Raw genomic sequence first — 18,444 nt, forward strand, 5'->3', positions numbered from 1 at the left:
GCATTGGGGTCTCTGTTCTTTTAAGGCTTCCAAAAAGCACTCACCGAAAAGGAAAAAAAAAGGGAAAAGCGCACGATTTTCTCCATCCTCAGGCGCTGGTCTCAGGCACCCGCCCACCGGTCCCGTCACCCTGCCTCCCTGGCATTGAGGTCCCTGTCCCCTTAAGGCTTCCAAAAAGCACTCGCCAAAAAAAAAGGGAAAAACGCTATTTTCCCTGTCCCCAGGCGCCGGTCTCAGGCACCTGCTCACTGTTCCTGCCGCCCTGCCTCCCCAGTACTGGGAAAAATGCACGATTTTCTTTGTCCTCAGGCGCTGGTCTCAGGCACCCGCTCACCAGTCTTGCTGCCCTGTTTCACTGGTATTGGGGTCCCTGTCCCTTTAAGGCTTCCAAAAAGCACTTGCCAAAAAAAAGAAAAAAAAACCGCTCCGGTTTCTTTCCACCCGCCGGGAGCCAGGGGGAGGGGCGTTTGGGTCCCGCTGGGCCGGGGCTTGTATCTTACCCCCTTCTCAAGGCGCTGGGTTCTTGCAGGTGTGGATGTGGTCTGGATGTTGTCCTGTGTCCTCTGGTCTCTATTTTAGGAAGAGTTTTCTTTGTTATATTTTCATAGATCTATGTGGTTTTGGGAGGAGATTTCCACTGCTCTACTCACGCCACCATCCTGGCTCCGCCCCCAAAAGATTTGTTTTATGTAGCTTTAATTGAAAAAAATTTTTTTGAAATTTCTTTTGTGACCAACTACATGGACTTTACTGCTGGGCTGGAAACTATAAGTGACTTATCAGTTTGTTTAGTGACCATGCTAAAATTTTGTATGTATACCTAACTATATATTTTTCTACTAAAAACAAAATCCACTTTTTAGTATTTCTGGCTTTCTTCCTAATGTATAAAAAGATGCCCAGCATATTTTATCTACTTACTAAGTATCAATCTGTTATTATAATTTTTTAATGGAGTTTTATTTTACCTATTTGTTTTAAACATACACAAAAGTGGTTATCATTGACTTTTATAGCCAATGCTTAATTATACTTACTTGTATATTTTAGATATTACTAAATTATTACTACTCTCATTATTCCTGGAGTCTATGCCTTCCTTTCTGGGTTTACTTTTTTTCTTATTGAATTATGTCTTTCAGTAATTCTTTAGGGAGAATCCTGGATAGTACACTCTTTTTGTATATCTAAGTGTTTTCTGCTATCTTTTATCCTAAATAACAATTTATATAGATATTGTTTCTCAGCATTTGAAGATATTACTTAATTATGTATTAGACTATTGTTCTGTCAGCTATCATTACATTAAAGAAATCTATCAGTCTATTTTCCAATTCTTTGTAAGTAGTCTGCCTTTTCTCTCTAGTAACTTTGAGAGTTTTTCTATATCCTTGATGTCTTACAGTTTCTCTGAAATGTGTGTAGATGTGGGTTTATTCTGAATCATCAGTCATGAACTCAGGATATTCTTTCTAATCTTCGGACTCCAATTCTGGAAAATTCTCAGCTATTACTTTTTTCTTTGTCACTACCTCCATTTTCTTCTTCTGACATTCTTATAAAATGTAGATTAATGTTTCTAGTTAATTTACATATCTCAAGTGTTCTTTCATTTTGAAAAAATGTATTTTTTCTGTGACTTTTTCTTCTGAGTAAATTATTTAATATTACTTTCCATCTTACTTAATCCTCTCTTTGAAACTTCCCAATCTTAAGTTATCCTATCTATTGCATTTTTATGTCAGTGAACATATTTTTCATTCTTAAGATTTCTGATGAGTTCTTTATTCACCTGTTTTAAGTTTTAAGGCATAGTTTATTCTTCTAGCCGTGATTAGTGCTATTTTTTAAAAGAAGACATTCAGGCCTATTTTCTGTAAATATCATCATGAATGAAATTAATGCTGTATGAAATGAGAAATTTAGGATGCCGTTTCTTCTTTCCTCTCCTATCCGGGTTCCCATTTTTTGTTATGATATATTATGTCAGTTATGGATTATTATTAGGTTTTGTGATACATCTGTGGAAAGAATAACACAAAAAGTTGGATCACTAGTATTTGGGTAGGACAACTTCTAACACCAAGTAGGTACTTAAAAAATTTGCATTGAGTATGAAATGAATCGACCTGTTTGTGTACATACACATACATGCAGAGAAAGAAAACAGCTCAGATCTCTTTAGAATCTCCCTCTACTGCTGGATGCCAACCTATTCATTTAAACTTAGATTCTTTAAAGTGTTGAACCACCATATGATTTAATACATACTCTTTCTGTCAGTTCTTGTGTTAGACATGCACATGCTTTGTGAGTCAACCCTTTACAACCAATGATCCTCTAGCCAAGTTAGTCCCATTTACAGCTATTTCCACATTTGCCTATTCTGCCCTACCCTACCCTTACAAATAATAAATATATTTGGCAACTCCCATTCATATATCAGTGACTACTGTTAAATTTTCATTTGGCAAATACTGTGTGATTCTTAAATATGAAATGATTAAATAGCAATAATTGTATCATATCCAATTGCTAATAGTCCATGCTCATCAGAATAGTTCATGTTGTTTATTATTTAAATAAAAGCATTTTGAAGTTGTTCTTATTTTTTAAGGGTATTTTTTAAAATCCCCAATAATAGTCGAAGAAATTCTTTATAGAAGTTGCCAGGAAAATTGGAATTCCATTGAATACTATGGGTATTACCAAGAAACTTAATCATGATCTGCAACATGCTGGAATAAAAATATACTGCTTCTTGTAGCAAAGCAGATTAAATAAAACAATGTAGATTAACAGGAAAAAAGCAAACTAGTATAAACTGGGTCATTGGACAATGTGCAAATTTTATGGAAATTTTAGTGACACATCTGATCAGTTTATAAGAAATACATTTTATTTGTGTTTATAAAAATACTCAACTCTGGGGCATGATTTTAACAATCTTATATATGTAAAAACAGATTGAAATTAAACTGTCTTCCTAGCTCTCTCTATTCTTAAAATTGTAAAAATGATTTTCTTATTCTCTATTTAAAAGACAATGACTGGGAATCAGTATATTTGATTTCTAGTCCCACATATGTCTTTTAACTAGCTCTGTGACCTTCAGTAATTTATTGAATTCTTCGAGTTAGTTTCTACATTTACACATATAAAGAGTTGGGCTTAATGCTCTTTAAGACCCCTTTAAGTGTTCAGCTCTAGTATTTGGCACTTTATGCCCACAAATAAAAAATAAACTGCTCATAGGTTGCATACATCAATAATCTTCGTTATTCAACAGAATTCATAAGGAAATACCCAAGAGTGGGATTATTTGTCCCCTGAATAAGGCGGTTGAATTCAGCCAATAAATAAATAACCAGGAGCTACTGTAGGTTCTTGATCAGAATGACATAATAAAATCAGTATTTTTAAAAGTACTGTCAGGCAGCAGTACAGAACATTGATCCGCATGAAAGAAATCTGGAATACAGACCAGGCAGAGAGCACACTGTGGTTCAGGATCAGATAAATTCCATAATACAGTGATAGGTTTAGAAATAAAGTGGAAAAGAAAGATACAAAGATACTGAGATGCATATTTATTTTAAAGGAACATGTAAAAAGATTATAAAAAGAAAAATCATGAAAAGGGAAATATAAATGTCCAATAAACATCTGAAAAAGTATTGTAACTCACTAGCACTTAAAGACATGACTTATAAAAATAGTAATTCTCAATGCTGGTAAGTGTGTGGTAAAATTGGCTCTCATATAATGATGGCAGGGGGTACTATTAACATAAATTCTGCAAAGTAAAAACATTTTATTATCAAGAATCTTTAAAAATGTATCCTTTGACTCAGTAATGTCATTTCTAGGGATCTTTTATAGGAAATAGAAACTCAAACCAAGATTTATATTCAAAGATGTTCATCACAATGTCATTTAAAAAAGTGAAAAAAGAGAATAACAATCTTACTTAATCAGAGAAAGTATTAAACAAATTATGGAGCTTCCATATGTATCACTGCATATGGTAATTATTAATTAAATAGCTATTAAAATATTTTTAAAGAATATTTTACTAGGAAATGCTCATGAAATAGTGTAACTGAAAATACCTGATCCAAAAGAAATTTGTATACCTAACATGATCCTAAAATAGAAGAATGAAAATATTTGATTACAATTTTTAAAAATACATTAAAATGTGAACAGTAGTTACTCTGTAGGGTAGAATTACATGATATTTTATTTCCTCTTTTTCTTAAACTTTCTAAATGTTCTAAAAATACTCCAATGGTTAGAAAAAGGAAACTTAAGCAAACAGCAAATAATCTAAGTAAAATTAATTCCAAATGTGATGGTAATTCAATTTAAGAAGAGAATAAATGTCTATTATATATCATGTCTTAAAGGAATTAACAGGTTTTGTTTTCTAATTTATTAAGCTTTGGAAATATCTGAGATATAGATTTTTGGAATCTTACCATACTGAATATAATAATGGAATTTATTTTCTGAATGATTTCATATTGTTTCTATTGCCCAGTGTTTCTCAGAGTCGTTTTGTTTTTTTAGATTCTTGTACTTATACATTAGGTTATCAGCCTGCACTTTGACATTCTAGAACCTTATTTTCTTTAGCCCATCAGTCAATTCTGACATTAATATGCTCAAGCTACATTTACATAACATGAGATTATCACAAAGGAAGAAATCTAGATTACTTCTTATGTTTTCAATTGTTTTTAACTTACAAATTTTTCATAGTGTAAAAATTTCATAATCTAGTAATAGCATTTTGAGTAATTGAAACAGATGAAAATGAAATAAAGAACACAGTCAATATGTCACTGCAGAGTCACTTTTATTGGGTGGAATGAACTACTACTGATAAAATTTATCAGGCACCCATGTCAAGAACAGAATCTTGGCTGCTCTACATAAGAATGAATAAACATAACCACTTACTTGGCTCTGTACCCAGAATTTAGCCAAAAAAGAAACCCGTTGGATGCCAGGAAGAATGAACCAGATAAAGTTTTATCAGCTCAAAATACACAAGTAACTTGGTCCATCCATTTTCTAACAAAACTGTATAAGTAAAATGTAATCTTAAAAAATCTAAACTCCTTATACTAGCCAATGGCAAAGTACTGGAGTAACTAAAACTTTCCAGACCGCACCCTCTTTCCCTTCTTCTGCCAGGAGAACTATTCTCTCTCCAGCTCAGGCCTCCACTGGCTACAAGTTAACCCATAACCATCTGCACACAAGCTCATCTCTTTTCCAGAACTGTAAATCCAGTGAAGGCAGAAGCTGTATCCAATTTATCTTTGTTAACTCAGGCTCTGGCTTTGTTCAAGATTGTTGAGTGAACTAATGAAAGATTAACAGATTTGTTTAGATGATTTTAGCATCTATAAAAATAGGGTAAAAGTTACTTAGATACAAACACTCACACCCTATGTATATAACCGATCTTACTAGCATTTAGACAAGTTCCTTTACAATGATACTATCACCAAATCAATAACATCCTTGGAGGACACATCTTGCAAGAACATATTTTTCTGCAAGGTTAAGAGTTCAGTGGTGTGGCACCCACAATAAGTTATTAAATCTCCCAAAATCTCAATTTCCTCATCTGAAAAATGGGAATAGGGATAATACTTATCTCATAGTCCTTGCTGTGGGGATTGGATGAGATCTTGCATATCAAACAGTTTCATGCCTGTCTAAGCCCTTGGGCAGTTAATAGAATTAATGCCTCCCAGGACAGCTGGTTGTACTTACACAAGTATCTTGACAACTGGGACAGAGGGTACATGTGCCCTGGCAGGACTGGCACTGGATAAAGAATCAGAGAGCTTAAGTGTAGAAGCCAGTGCTTTTCAGCCTTCAGTAGCATAAGAATTATGGGAAGTTCATTTAAATGTCAATATTTTGAGTTCTACCTCAAGAGATACCAGTTCCTTTGCTCTGAGGTAAGACCCCAATTCATGTTTTCCACTTGCCTCTCAGGTGATTCTGGGGTAGTGGTCCCAGACCAAGCTCTTAACTAACCCTAGCACCAAGACTCCATCCACCTTGACTGCATATCACGTCCTGTGGTATCATTCCCGAGGCCTCACCTTGCTCAGTACTGTGTGGCTTTGCTGCCCCCACCCCCTTGCCACTAAATGCAGAAGAGAAGAATAGGGGAGAAGAGTCAATTGGGAAAACAGTAAATTATGTTATTTTGTATTATTTGGACTAATGCTTCCTGCATTAGTCCAAAAGTGAGCTGACTAGAGGTAAGCTTGAACTTTGGAATAATAGTTTTCCCCCATTTATAGTCAACTGTAGAATGACTGGGTACAGTGAAGTTTATCTCCTGTTTTTTTATGAATTGCTATCTATAGAACTTAGGTGAATAAGCACAATTGAAGTGCAAAGTGTTAAACGCAGGCTTTGATTTATTCAATGCATTTGCACATTGAAGTAATTAGGATGTATTTAAAAGCATTCTGCTTGCAATACTTTGTTCTCCATTTCCCACAAATCAAATTAGTGAGGGATAGATTTGATTTTGACATCATTTTGAAAATATTTTCTTTTTCTTTTAGAAATTTCTTGGTATTATATTTTTACAAAGTTCAAAACACAACCAACTGTGACTAAATTCATAAAAACAAAAAAGTCCAAAGTATAAGAAAATGAAAAACAGTACAGAGTAATATGCAGTAGAGCAGCATAAGTCATACCTCACAGATAGAGTTATAATAACACACCTTATCCACATCTGATCAATTAATAACAAATACTTATGCAGAGAGCAAATTCTTTTCCTTTGATGGAGAGCCCCAAATTTAATTATTCATCTCAGTCCAAATAAATATCCAAAGGCAGCCAGATCTACTTAGCAAAATCTTAGCATCTCCTCTTTTCATTATTCTATAGGTAGTGCAATCAATGCATCAGAGGAAAGAATAGGAAGGGTGTTTTTGCTGTTTGCTAATAAAGCATTCAAGCAAGATTATTTATTTATCAATAATGTTAGATTTGGCAGAACCAAGACATGTTTATGGAGCTGTATTGCACAAAGACAGACATGAGTTTAATTCCCATCTCTGCAAACTGTCCAATTATCTTTGACAAATTGTTTCACCTCCCCCAGCCTCAGTTTTCACATCTGTAAAATAAGGATAATAATATCTACACTGCAGGGTCATTTTCTTAACATGCAGCAATTCATTGGAAGAGGCTGGAATTTAATATCTACTCAATAAATGGCAGTTATTATTATTCATTCAGGAAAGGAAGTCTAGAGGGGCAAGAACCCAAAATCCTTCCAGGAAAAATACTAACCAAAAATACTCTGTGCTCTCACTTTCCCAGAGGCTATCTACAGAGGTCACAGATTTTTATCCTAAAATTTTATCAGGATTCCTATAGAAGGGATTGTTTTAACTTTATAATCTTCTTGCCGCCCAAATTATTGTGCTTAATGTAAATCAGTGACCTCAAAATACATGTTGAGAAATACCCTTTATACTATTGAAGTGCATTTTTAAGTGACTATAATTTTCTAATACAAATCATAATCATTTGTTAAAAATAAACAGTACTTTGGACTGGGAAGATTAGATAAGTCTAATTCCTCTTATTTTTCTATACCAACTTATAGTTTTAGATGTATATATGTTTATGCATAGAAATAAAGGGGAGATATAGTGGACAAGACCAGTAGATTCATTTGTGCTTCTTAGGAAGCAGAGATGGTATCATGTTCAACCCTATCTTCAATGACTAGCTTTGTGTTCTATATATATAGAAAGTGCTCATTAAATGTTTGTTGAATTAAGTAAATGAGAAACCAAAAGCTGAAAAAATACCTCTATAGCATAAAGAAGCCATCTCAAAAGTAGTATACACAGGTAGTATGCAGAGAGCTTACACCTTACTAATAGGCAGCAGTGCCCATTTAGTTAGGAGGCTCTGTGTTGAATAGCAGCCATTTTTTATTCAGAGCCTCTCTTTCTCTGGTGGAGGAAGCAGCTCAGCCATGAGAGCCAAATGATCTTCAGGCAGAAAGTCTCAACATGACCTGCATGTCAGAGCTGGAAGCAGCCACAGGGCTTCCTAACCCAAGGGCCTCATTTATCAGCTAAAGGGACTGAACGACTGACCCAAACAGCTGGTGACAAAGTTTACTTATACTCAAACTTTGGTCTCCTGGTTTTGGTCCAATTCATTTTATATTGTACTATGTTGCTTTTTGTCCTCAAATTATCTGGGATTTCACAGTAGCTTCTCTTCCTTTGAGCAGAACAGTGCAGTGGGGCTTCCAGCCATGCCCCTGGTAGGATCATCTCACCTTGTATGGCATTTTCCATAAGACCGAAATGGCCACGGTCAACAGATTCTTCCTTTGACTCTAAAATGAGTTCCTACCAAGAAATAATCTATATTAAGTTATTATTAACCATTAACAGCTCATCCAAATTACTTTAGCTCCTTTTCAAGTGATTACTGGCTGGATCTAAAAGAAATAGAGAAGAAAAAACCTTTATAATTTAGTAGAAAAGTAAAGGAAGAGTTCTGACTTTGGTGGGCAAGGACAGGGGACTGTCGCTGGGGTTCCAGAGAAACCAGATGTCACTCGAGAATTTGCATCTAGAGAAGAGAGAAAATAAGCAACGGCAAAGGAAAGGAAGAAATTCAGGGGGTGGGAGGTGTTGCAAGTAGACTTTATAATGTGGTCTTTGGGTTCATTATTTACTAGATTTGTGACCACTGGGCTCAATGGAGAAGCCTTGTGTTCCGTTCATTTGTGTCTTGTTATAATTTATATTACTACTGTCAAGTAATAAGAGTTCCTTGAATTAAGTGTTAATGACATCCATGAAAGGAGAAATAAAGCATTTAGTAGGTAAATATCTTCCCCATCCACCTAAAATATGGAGGAAGTCTTGATGGGCTGTTGATGGTGAGTTAAACTGGCATACCAGGAATTTGTATAATGGTTTCCCATGCTCCATTGAAACTGTGGCTGAGACTTCAGTTGTATACCAGCTGTGCGTGCAAAATCTCATAATTATTCTTACTGTATTAAGCATTTTATAGCAATTTTAGCTCTAAACTGCTATGCAATAGTTTTTATGCAAGTGTACCAGACATGTAAGCTGTTCCAATGAAAACATTTCCTTTCATTTAAACACGTTGTTTTAGGCTTCCAAACTTAGCTCTTTGCATAGGCCAGACATCAGTTTCATTGATGGCAGAAGAGGGGATAGTTGGATTTCCTCGCACATACTTCATTTCTTCAAGCAGCCTCATCAGAAAAGGGGCATTTCACTAGTTGTGCAATACTGATGTTAGCAAATGCTGCTGTTGAGTACTAGCTCTTCCACAGCCTGTTCTGTCGAGAAAGGCACTGGAGAGGAAGCTAGGGTGATCTCTGTATCCCTCTGGGATATAATGACAAGCAACAAGGACTTGGACTTAACCTCTCTGCAGAAGGCTGACACCTTTAACCCCACTGCTCATGCTGCTGTGCCCTGCAGTGGCAAGTCTTGGGCCTGAGCCCAAAGCTGGTGTGGAGTTTGAACCCTTGGCATTCTGGCTCAGGGCCAAGTGCTATCAATGGAACCCCACTGACACCTTTAGTTATTTTTCCTAGATTAGGATAGTAATTTACTTGTCTCTTTGATTTCAAGTGTCTGGTTTTGTTTCCAGATGCCTCCCAGCTCATCTGTATTCCAGGGGTTTCAAAAGACTTTAACCTCATTGGTTCTTCCCTTTGTCAGTTCCATTTGGCGAATACAGGAGGGATACAGAGACTAGAGAGAGGCAAGGGGGGAATATGTGTGTGTGTGATGCAGGGGGCAGGAGGGGAGGGCTTGGGGAGACTCCAGGGATAGATAAAAGGCATGTTCTCTTTCAGAATATCAGCTGTCGTATCACAGCAAGTCAGGATGGTGTGTAAGAGGTGGTATGTAGGACAATGTAGTGAAAAGTGCCATTAGATAGATTCCTGTGTAAAAGCCCTCCAACCAACCATCATCTCAATTCCCCCAAAAGACTGCAATATATGAAAGAGACGGAGAGACCATAGAAATTTTATCCCAGTGCCAATAAGGCAACAGCACTTGGATTTTAACATGCTATGGTAGGAACAGGCATTTATGCAGGGGTGTCGTTTCATGTTTACCAGTGCCTGTCTAGCACTGTTTATTGATTTTACTGCAATTCTTTCCCCAGGACCCTGTAGATAGATAATTGCTAGAAATATCCATCATTAGCAGAGCAACGAGTGCAGCCATCACACTAGGAAAAAGATACACGTAGGACCCTGCAAGCAGGCATCGAGTAGAGGCAGAGGGGGGAGTCACACAATAACACGTGCAGCTATAACTCCAGGCAAACACACACACAACACCCTGTGTAGCCATTGCACTGAGAAAATACACATAGCCCCCTGTGCAGCCATCACACATCAGGAAAATACACACATGACACCCCTATGCAACCATCACACCAGGCAAAAGCACAGACATAAAATGCTAAGTCAATAGGAATGAACAGCTCATAAAAGCCTCCTGGAATAGATCACATCACAGCCAGGTACATCTGTTCTCAGCACTAACCATTATCGTTAGCTTAAAATGCTTAAAATCACTGTGCATCCTCAGGTCTAGGGACAGATTATTCTGAGAAGATTCTGCTAAATAGATTTGGCAATACAGTGAAGGGGACCTCTACTACATTAAAGTGCTGCATTTTGCATCTCAAGGCTGTCAACTGTATTTAGAGGAACCGTGTGATTGAAGAACAATGCTCTAGGACAGATAGCAATTTTTCCAGCCCTTCCAAATCCGGGGGTGATTTTAACCCCAACTTGAGTTCAGTGTACAGTTGAATGGCCAGCTATCGGATTGGGAGAAGCTAATAAAAGCAGAATTGGAAACAGCTTTCCTCTGTGCTGCAAAGTAAGCCACTGCACCCTGTTTAAACTGGAACTCTCAGGATGCCATATCCAGAGGTCTAAGCGAGGTCAGACTTCAAGCCACCAGCTTGAGACAAATAAGTAGTAACTACAGTCCTTGCTTCGCAGGTCGTCTGCCCAACTAGGGGGAATAAAAGAACCACCCACCTCATCTTTTGCCAGTGCCTTCTCTTTATCCTCTCGCCTTGGCTGTGATGTTCTCCTAACTGTGTGACACTGGGGTCACAGCACTGTGAGGGAAACTCGGCGTGTCCTTCTGAAGAGTGGCCCAAAAAAATAGTTAGAAAGAGTTTCAAGCTTGCAGCTCCATGTTTCAATTACAGTGGCGTTATGTGTTTCTACTGAGTGAGACAAGTCTCAAGCTAGCTTGTTAAGAATGATTTACACCATAATTTGAGGAAAAAACAAATGCGAGTGACTGAGATTTGAAAGGGAAGACTTGGGGGAAGTGCCAGACTAAATGAATCCTAAGTAAATAGGTTGGAGGTGGTTGGGTTTTGTTTGTTGGGGTTGGGAGGGGAGTGGGGTGTTGTTTGTTTGTTTTTCAATTTGCTTTAAAAAAAAGCAAAAGAAAAATTGTATGTATTGTTCGTAATTACTTCTCTCAACTGGGTGGAATGAAGCAAAAGAAAAGAGTTGTTCCATTTGCTCCGTGGAAAAGCATATTTTCAGGAGAGGACAGGTGTTTCTCTTAAACTCGCATGACAACATCTTACTGCAAATGAACAATATTGGAAATGAGAAGTAAGCATTCTACTTCTTTTATTTTCCAAATATGGGAAAGGTTTTGTTAGGGTGAGATAAGCATTTTCCATAAAACAATGCAGTAGTGACGTGAGATAATTACATGGTGACTGGGCTACACCGCATGGCAAATGTACTGGAGAAATTGCATGATACCTACGTGATAACTATAGTGACTTCAGTTATCGCTACCGTATTATCTCCTGATAACTATATAATTAGTTTGTGTCACCAAAGCACCCTAAACGTATGCCTGTTCCAGCCACTCTGGTAGAAAAAAAATAAATAAACTTTTTTGCAAGGGGGAAAAAAAGCTAATGAAGAAAGTTGCCAAGAACAGATATTTTGTAATCTGTGCTAAATCTCTGCTGGAAAACATGAACAGTAACGAAGCTGAGAAGACAGTAAAAGAAATTCGGGGCAAGGTGCCAGACGCCCAGACGGAAGGAGAATGTGGACCAAAAGATTGCGACAATCGGGTAATTATGGTTTATGAATTTCAGCTTTAATCTGTAGTTCAGTGAGTCCTGATTAAATATCTGTTAAACACAATTAAAGTTTGTTTTTGTATTTCACCGTCTTGATCAGAATAATTAGAGACTGCGTGTTTCATGTCAAAAGTAGCAAGAGGAATTTTAGTGAATGAACATCGTTTTTAAAAGCCATTTGTAGCACCAGCTGTTGGCATTATTTTATATTTTAGTGTTATCAGCATAAAGATGGTCCTCTGGATGCTGAGTAGTTTCCAGCAGGACAAGGATGTTATGCTGCCGTGATGGGCCTGTGCTCACGAGGCTTGAATGTTTCGGGGCTAATGTTCATGGAAGAAAGTGGACAGGGGAGATGCAGGTCAGGGAAGCGGAGATTTTAGGTGAAGGAGGAAGAGGACATTTGAGTTGAGTTTAGCCAAGCAAGGAGCTGAAGGAGGGAATTTCTCGTGGTTTAGTCTTTTGTGTTAACACCTGACAATGCTGGTTAGATTATGGAGACAGGTTGTAGATAGTGCCTGAGGGCAGGACATGAGGAAGGTGTCATGAGAAGTGCTGGAACTCTGTCCTGGTTGGTTCTTGGCTAAAAACTGAGGTCTTTTATTCCTTGGTTTAATAGAACACAGTGCTTAAAGCACTTACCATATAAATCATTCTCTGGCTAGGGATGGCAGTATGAATTCAGCAAAAAAGGTAAGTTGGAATAAAAGTAGGATTAACTAAAACTGGGCAAAAGGGTAAAATAAGACTCTTCAAATTGAAACTAAGATTATAATTTCCATACACATGTGCCAAAAGCTGAAGAGTTTTAAGTTACTGTCTCTAAAAATTATAAGAGAGCATATATAAAAATTTATGTGCAGCTTACCATGATATGAACTTTAAAGAAATAGGGTGCTATCTAACTTGCTATTTGAAATTTGGGTACCTGAAATATTTTGGTCCTATGATAGAATAATGACCCACCATACCCCACAAAACCTGCCAAAGATAAAATCATCAGAACCTGTAAATATGTTACCTTGCATGACGAAAGGGACTTTGCAGATGTGAGTAAGTTAAGGATCTTGAAGTGGGAAGATTATCCTGGATTGTCCAGGTAGGCCCAGCATAATCTCAAGGGTCCTTGTAAGAGAAAGAAGAAGGCAGGGGGGTCAGAGTCCCAGAAGGATATGTGACAATGGAAGCAGAGTCAGACAAAGAATGAGATTCAAAGATGCTCCACTACTGCCTTTGTGAACAGAGGTGGGGCCACGAGCCAAAGACTGCAGGCAGCCTAGATGAGGTGGGAAAGACAAGGAGAAGGATTCTCCCCTAGAGTCTCCAGAAAGAGCACAGCCCTGCTGAAATCTTGACTGGAGGACTTCTGAGCTCTGACCCCCAGAGCTGTAGGAAGCCTCTGGCACTTACGCCATTCAGTTTGTGATATTTTGTTGCATAGCAATAGGAAGCTGATGTAGTCCCTGTGAACCTGCTCCATGGACTAGATATCCATTTAAAAGCTGTCCAGTTAAAAGTGTGTCTGGCTTAGGAGAAAAACAATAAACCTCTGAAAATTTAACCTTTTAAAGCCCATTCTCCAGGCTTTATCTGTGGTATTATTTGGAGGTACCTGCTATGATAAGAATGAAGAAAACATATATATTATAAATTAAAATCATGGGCAGATTTAACCTCATCTCACAGTACCACTTAACCAGCAATACATTCTATACGAGTAGAAATATTGACAGGAAGGGAGGCTTGTAGAGTGAGAATAATTTCCCTAAAAATGATAGCAGTAAGCATTTAAATACTTACACAAGTTGAGCTATTTCCCTTTGCCAATATTTGGCCATTTTTGACCTGCAGAAATGGCAATTTCATATGGTCCAATATACCCAGTGTTGATTCATTTAATTGTAGGACTTAAATTAATGTTTTCCCCAACTTATATAATTAATGGATGTCCAAGTTATGTAGAATTTAGGCTAATAAAATTCTTATATCCAACATATTCAGGCAAAAATCAGATTAAATCCCAACTCACCAAAGGGGTTTTAGCAGATTTGAGGATGCAGGCATGTATCCTATGTGCTGCTCCAAAAGGTGATGGCTTAGAAGTCACAAGAAAGCTGAAGGAGAAAGTGAGCATAACTACATAGACAAAGATAATGACTGAAATTTGCTACCCAGCATCTTTGTTTTCAAAAAAGCATATACCACTTAGGTTGCTTCCATATCCTGGCTATTGTAAACAACGCTGCAATAAACACAGAGGTTCATATGTCTTTGCAAATTAGTGGTTATGTTTTCCTCAAGTAAATTCCTGGAAGCACAATAACTGGGTTGGATGGTATTTGTATGTTTAATTTTTTGAGGAACCTCCATACTGTTTTCCATAGTGGCTGTACCAGTTTACATTCCCAGCAGCAAGGCATGAGGGTTCCCTTTCCTCCACATCCTTTCCAACACTTGTTATTTCTTGTATTTTTTATATTAACCATTCTGATCAGTATAAGATGACAGTTTTGTCATTCTGACTTGCATTTTCCTGATGATTAGTGATGTGGAGCATCCTTCATATGTCTGTTGGCCATCTGTATGTCTTCTCTGCAAAATGTCTATTCAGGTCCTCTGCCCACTTTTTTAATCAGATTATTTGTTTCTTGGTGTCCATTACTAGATGAATGGGTAAAGAAGATGTGGTACATAGACATAATGGAATATTACTCAGTCATAAAAAAGAAGAAAACTTTGCCTTTTGCAACAATATGAGTGGACCTAGAAGGTATTCCAAGTGAAATAAGTCAAAGAAAGACAAATTCCATATGATTTCACTTGTATGTGAAATCTAAATTTAAAAAACTAACAAAACAAATAGACTCATCAATACAGAGAACAAACTGGTAGTTGCCATAGGGAGGGGTTGGGGGATGGGTGGAATAGACAAGAGGGACAGAGAGGTACAAACTTTCAATTATAAAATAAATAAGTCACGGGGATGAAAAGAACAGCATAGGGAATATAGTCAATGATATTTTCATATCTTTGTATGATGATAGCTGGTAACTACTCCTGTTCTGGTAAACATTTTATAATGTATATAATTATCAAATCACTATGTTGTATACCTGAAATTAATATAATATTGTATATCAACTATACTGCAATAAAAATAAAAGCTATTTTACCACAAAGGAAGATGGATTAGCTTAGTGCTTTAGAATGGTATTGCTTAAAAGGATTCCTAGCTTCTTTTGTTTATGGGCTTCCACTGATAATCTACTAAAGCTGTGAACCCTCTAACCAAAAAAGCACACAGTGCCTTTTCAAAGGATTCACAGACCCCCTCAAGCCTACTGGAGGACCTCAGATTAATTATCCCTGGATTATAATTGTGTTCTAATAAAAACACTGCAAGACTAACTGGTCTGACATGATTTGAGACCAGAATTGTGCAAGACTTATTTGCCATATGATTTTGACCAGTCATTAATGTGCACTGAGGTCTGAGTTTGTAATTAGCAAAATTCGTACTTCTGATGCTAATGTGCTAGGAAGGTACATTTTTGTTTTTAAAGCATTTGAGGTGCATTTAAAGAACCACTGGGAAGAAAAGCATTGGTATTGCCCTTGTTTACTATTCATTCTTTTATTGTTCACTCCTTCACTTATTAATTTATTGTGCAAATATTTATTGAGCCCCTACAGTTCTAGGCACTAGGAATATATTAATGAGCAAGATGCACAAGGTCTTTGTGCCTCCTGGAATGTTCCAGTGAGAGGTGATAGTTAATAAATATGTAAGCATCCTAACATACATTGCTGAGTGAAATGAAGAGTATAATCTAATAGAGACAGCATGTAAGGGGATGGCATGTGACTGAGACTTGAATGATTTTAGAAATCAGCCACACGAAAATCTGGAGGAAAAGCATTTCAGGCAGATTGGAATAGCAACTGCAAAGACTCTTGAGACTAAAATGAGCTTGGCATATGAATCATGAAAGAGTGGCAGTGACCATGGAGAAGTATATTGGAGATGTGATCAGAAAAGGAGTCGGGAACCAGGTTATGCAGGCATCGTGGTGAGAAGTTTGGATTTCATCCCAGTTGCAGTGGGCAGCCATTGGAGATTCATGTACTAGGATCTGATTTCACATTTAAAGAAATCATTATAGTTGCTGTGTAGAAAATGGAGTGCAGGGGAGCAAGAAGAGAAGTAATCCCAACAAATAGCTAGGAAGATGCCCAAAACTGAAGAGAGGGAGTAATCTCATGGCAGTATAATATATTGCCATTTGAGATGTTTTATGTTGAGCAGCCAAGAGAGCAGAAACTGATTTAAGAAGTGCAGCACCTTCTCTGTCTTTGGTCTATTAAAGGATTCTTTTGGCCTAAAAATGTTCTTCCTGAGAGGAAGAGGAAAAGGAAACAGCACAGTACAGTGCTAGTTGCAAATGAAGCAGAGTCATTTCGTGGGAGGAAGATTGTGAAAGTAACTGAAAAAATCACCAGCAACTGGGATCCTCAGCAGGTAAGGGAGTTATTCAGAGTTTGGGCCCGTTTTACTAAGGTTCATCCCAAGTCTGGCTCCTCTGTTTCCTGAAAGCTGCCTAAGTTCACAGTCATCTGAACTCTTTTTCTGCTCCTTTTAAATTATGGCTGAAATGTCCTGATTCTTCATCACCATCCACCACCTTGAAGTAGTCCACAGAGATCACTACAGGGATTGGGGCAAATGTAATAATTTGAATGGATATCAGGAAGAAAGAAATTCCATTATGTGTATAGGTGTTTTCCAATAGAATTAAAAGATTAAGTCCAGGAGTAGATATCAGTGCGATATATTGGTACTTTAGTGAGTCACCAACATTGTTTGAGAAAAGCCCAGCTCTATTATACTTTGTTAACCAACTGAAATCCTTTAATAAATGGTAAATGATAATGAATACACCCAGGAATAATGACCTGCATAAACATAGTGATTTATTGTTAACTTATGAATAACTTATTTTCACTGATCTACTAGAAACTTATATTCTCAATGATATTCATACATAATGCAAATAGGCAAAATGTGCAATTATATATGAAAATATATCTAGAATAGCATTCAAAAGGCAAAGGGCAGGAGCCTTTTCAAATGGGTATTCTAAAGAGATTTTAGGTTTAAGCTTCAGGATAAGTGTGAAGAGATGAGAAAACTCTAGGAGAGTTAAGGATAACTAACTGAAAGTCATGTTTTGTTTCATAATCAGAATTCCTTGAATAACCTTACAAATTATGTTTATAGGAAAACATCAGTATAATAGTATAGTATTATGGAATAGCCTTATTCCATGGGCCAAAAACAATTGGATACTATATATGAAAGACATATTTCAAATAGTAAATGTACTGGGCTTATTTTAAATGGTTACTAATGCTGTTTTGGTTGTGTTTGTTGTTTTAATTCAAATTGAAAATCCTATAATAGAATTTCCTGTCCTTCTGCCACCCCAGGTCTTTGTGGTGTCTTAAGCCCTTCCTCTGTTCAGTTCCCAAACTGCCCTTTCTCTGGTAACAGAATATAAATTATCCTATCTTAATTTCAGGAATGACTATTCCCATGTGAGAGTGTATCAAAGCTGAGAAGAGAATACAGGACTCTTAACAACCAGTACTATTCACACCAGCTCATCTGCTACCTCCTAATAAAACTGGTTGTTAATCTTCCCTGATTTGTCTACATCTTTCAGGTTATAAAAGTGTCTAAACCATAATGCATTCCTCCAGAGAAGATAATCAGGTAACTTAATACCTCTCTGCTCAGTGACACAATGTCCCTTTGTATCCAGTCCTGAACTGAATTGACATTTCTAGCTGACACTTTACATCAAAGGTCATTTTTTTCTGTTCGCTCTCTCATTTTTTTTATTATCTTCCAGCATATTCCTAATTCTCAAAAAGATTTCACCATTCCTGGAAGTATACTGAGAGCTTCCAATATCATTACCTCATTGGTATATTTCATTAATTATTAAGATCTCTCTAATTATAAGTTTCCCTTTCCAGGGAAGTTCTAAATCCCATGATTAGAAATATTAATAATCAGAGTACTGTGAATATCAAAAGTATAGTTAAGTTGGGAATAACCCTAAACTCCCAAGGGAACAGAGAACTTCCAAATAGAGAAAACTTTCCTAAATGTAATGATTTCATAGGATGATTTATTACTTAGAAAATTTTCTTAAAACCGAAGGG

General features: G+C 36.9%; 1 protein-coding gene across 28 annotated transcripts in view; it reads left to right on the forward strand.

The window, feature by feature from the left end:
- ZBTB20 (zinc finger and BTB domain containing 20) overlaps positions 1-18,444 on the forward strand; it is an 832,086-nt gene that overhangs the window by 571,659 nt on the left and 241,983 nt on the right. Inside the window, exon 7 of one of the 28 annotated variants that reach the window (XM_073231617.1) lies at positions 12,031-12,207. The exons of 26 other annotated variants lie outside the window; for them this stretch is intronic. The gene's annotated coding sequence lies outside the window, so the exon portion shown is untranslated. The remainder of the gene's footprint in view (positions 1-12,030; positions 12,208-18,444) is intronic. One more of the 28 variants, XM_073231619.1, reaches the window with a different exon arrangement.

This window comes from Manis javanica, chromosome 3 (genome assembly GCF_040802235.1).
Source record: "Manis javanica isolate MJ-LG chromosome 3, MJ_LKY, whole genome shotgun sequence".
Classification (NCBI taxonomy): Eukaryota; Metazoa; Chordata; class Mammalia; order Pholidota; family Manidae; genus Manis; species Manis javanica.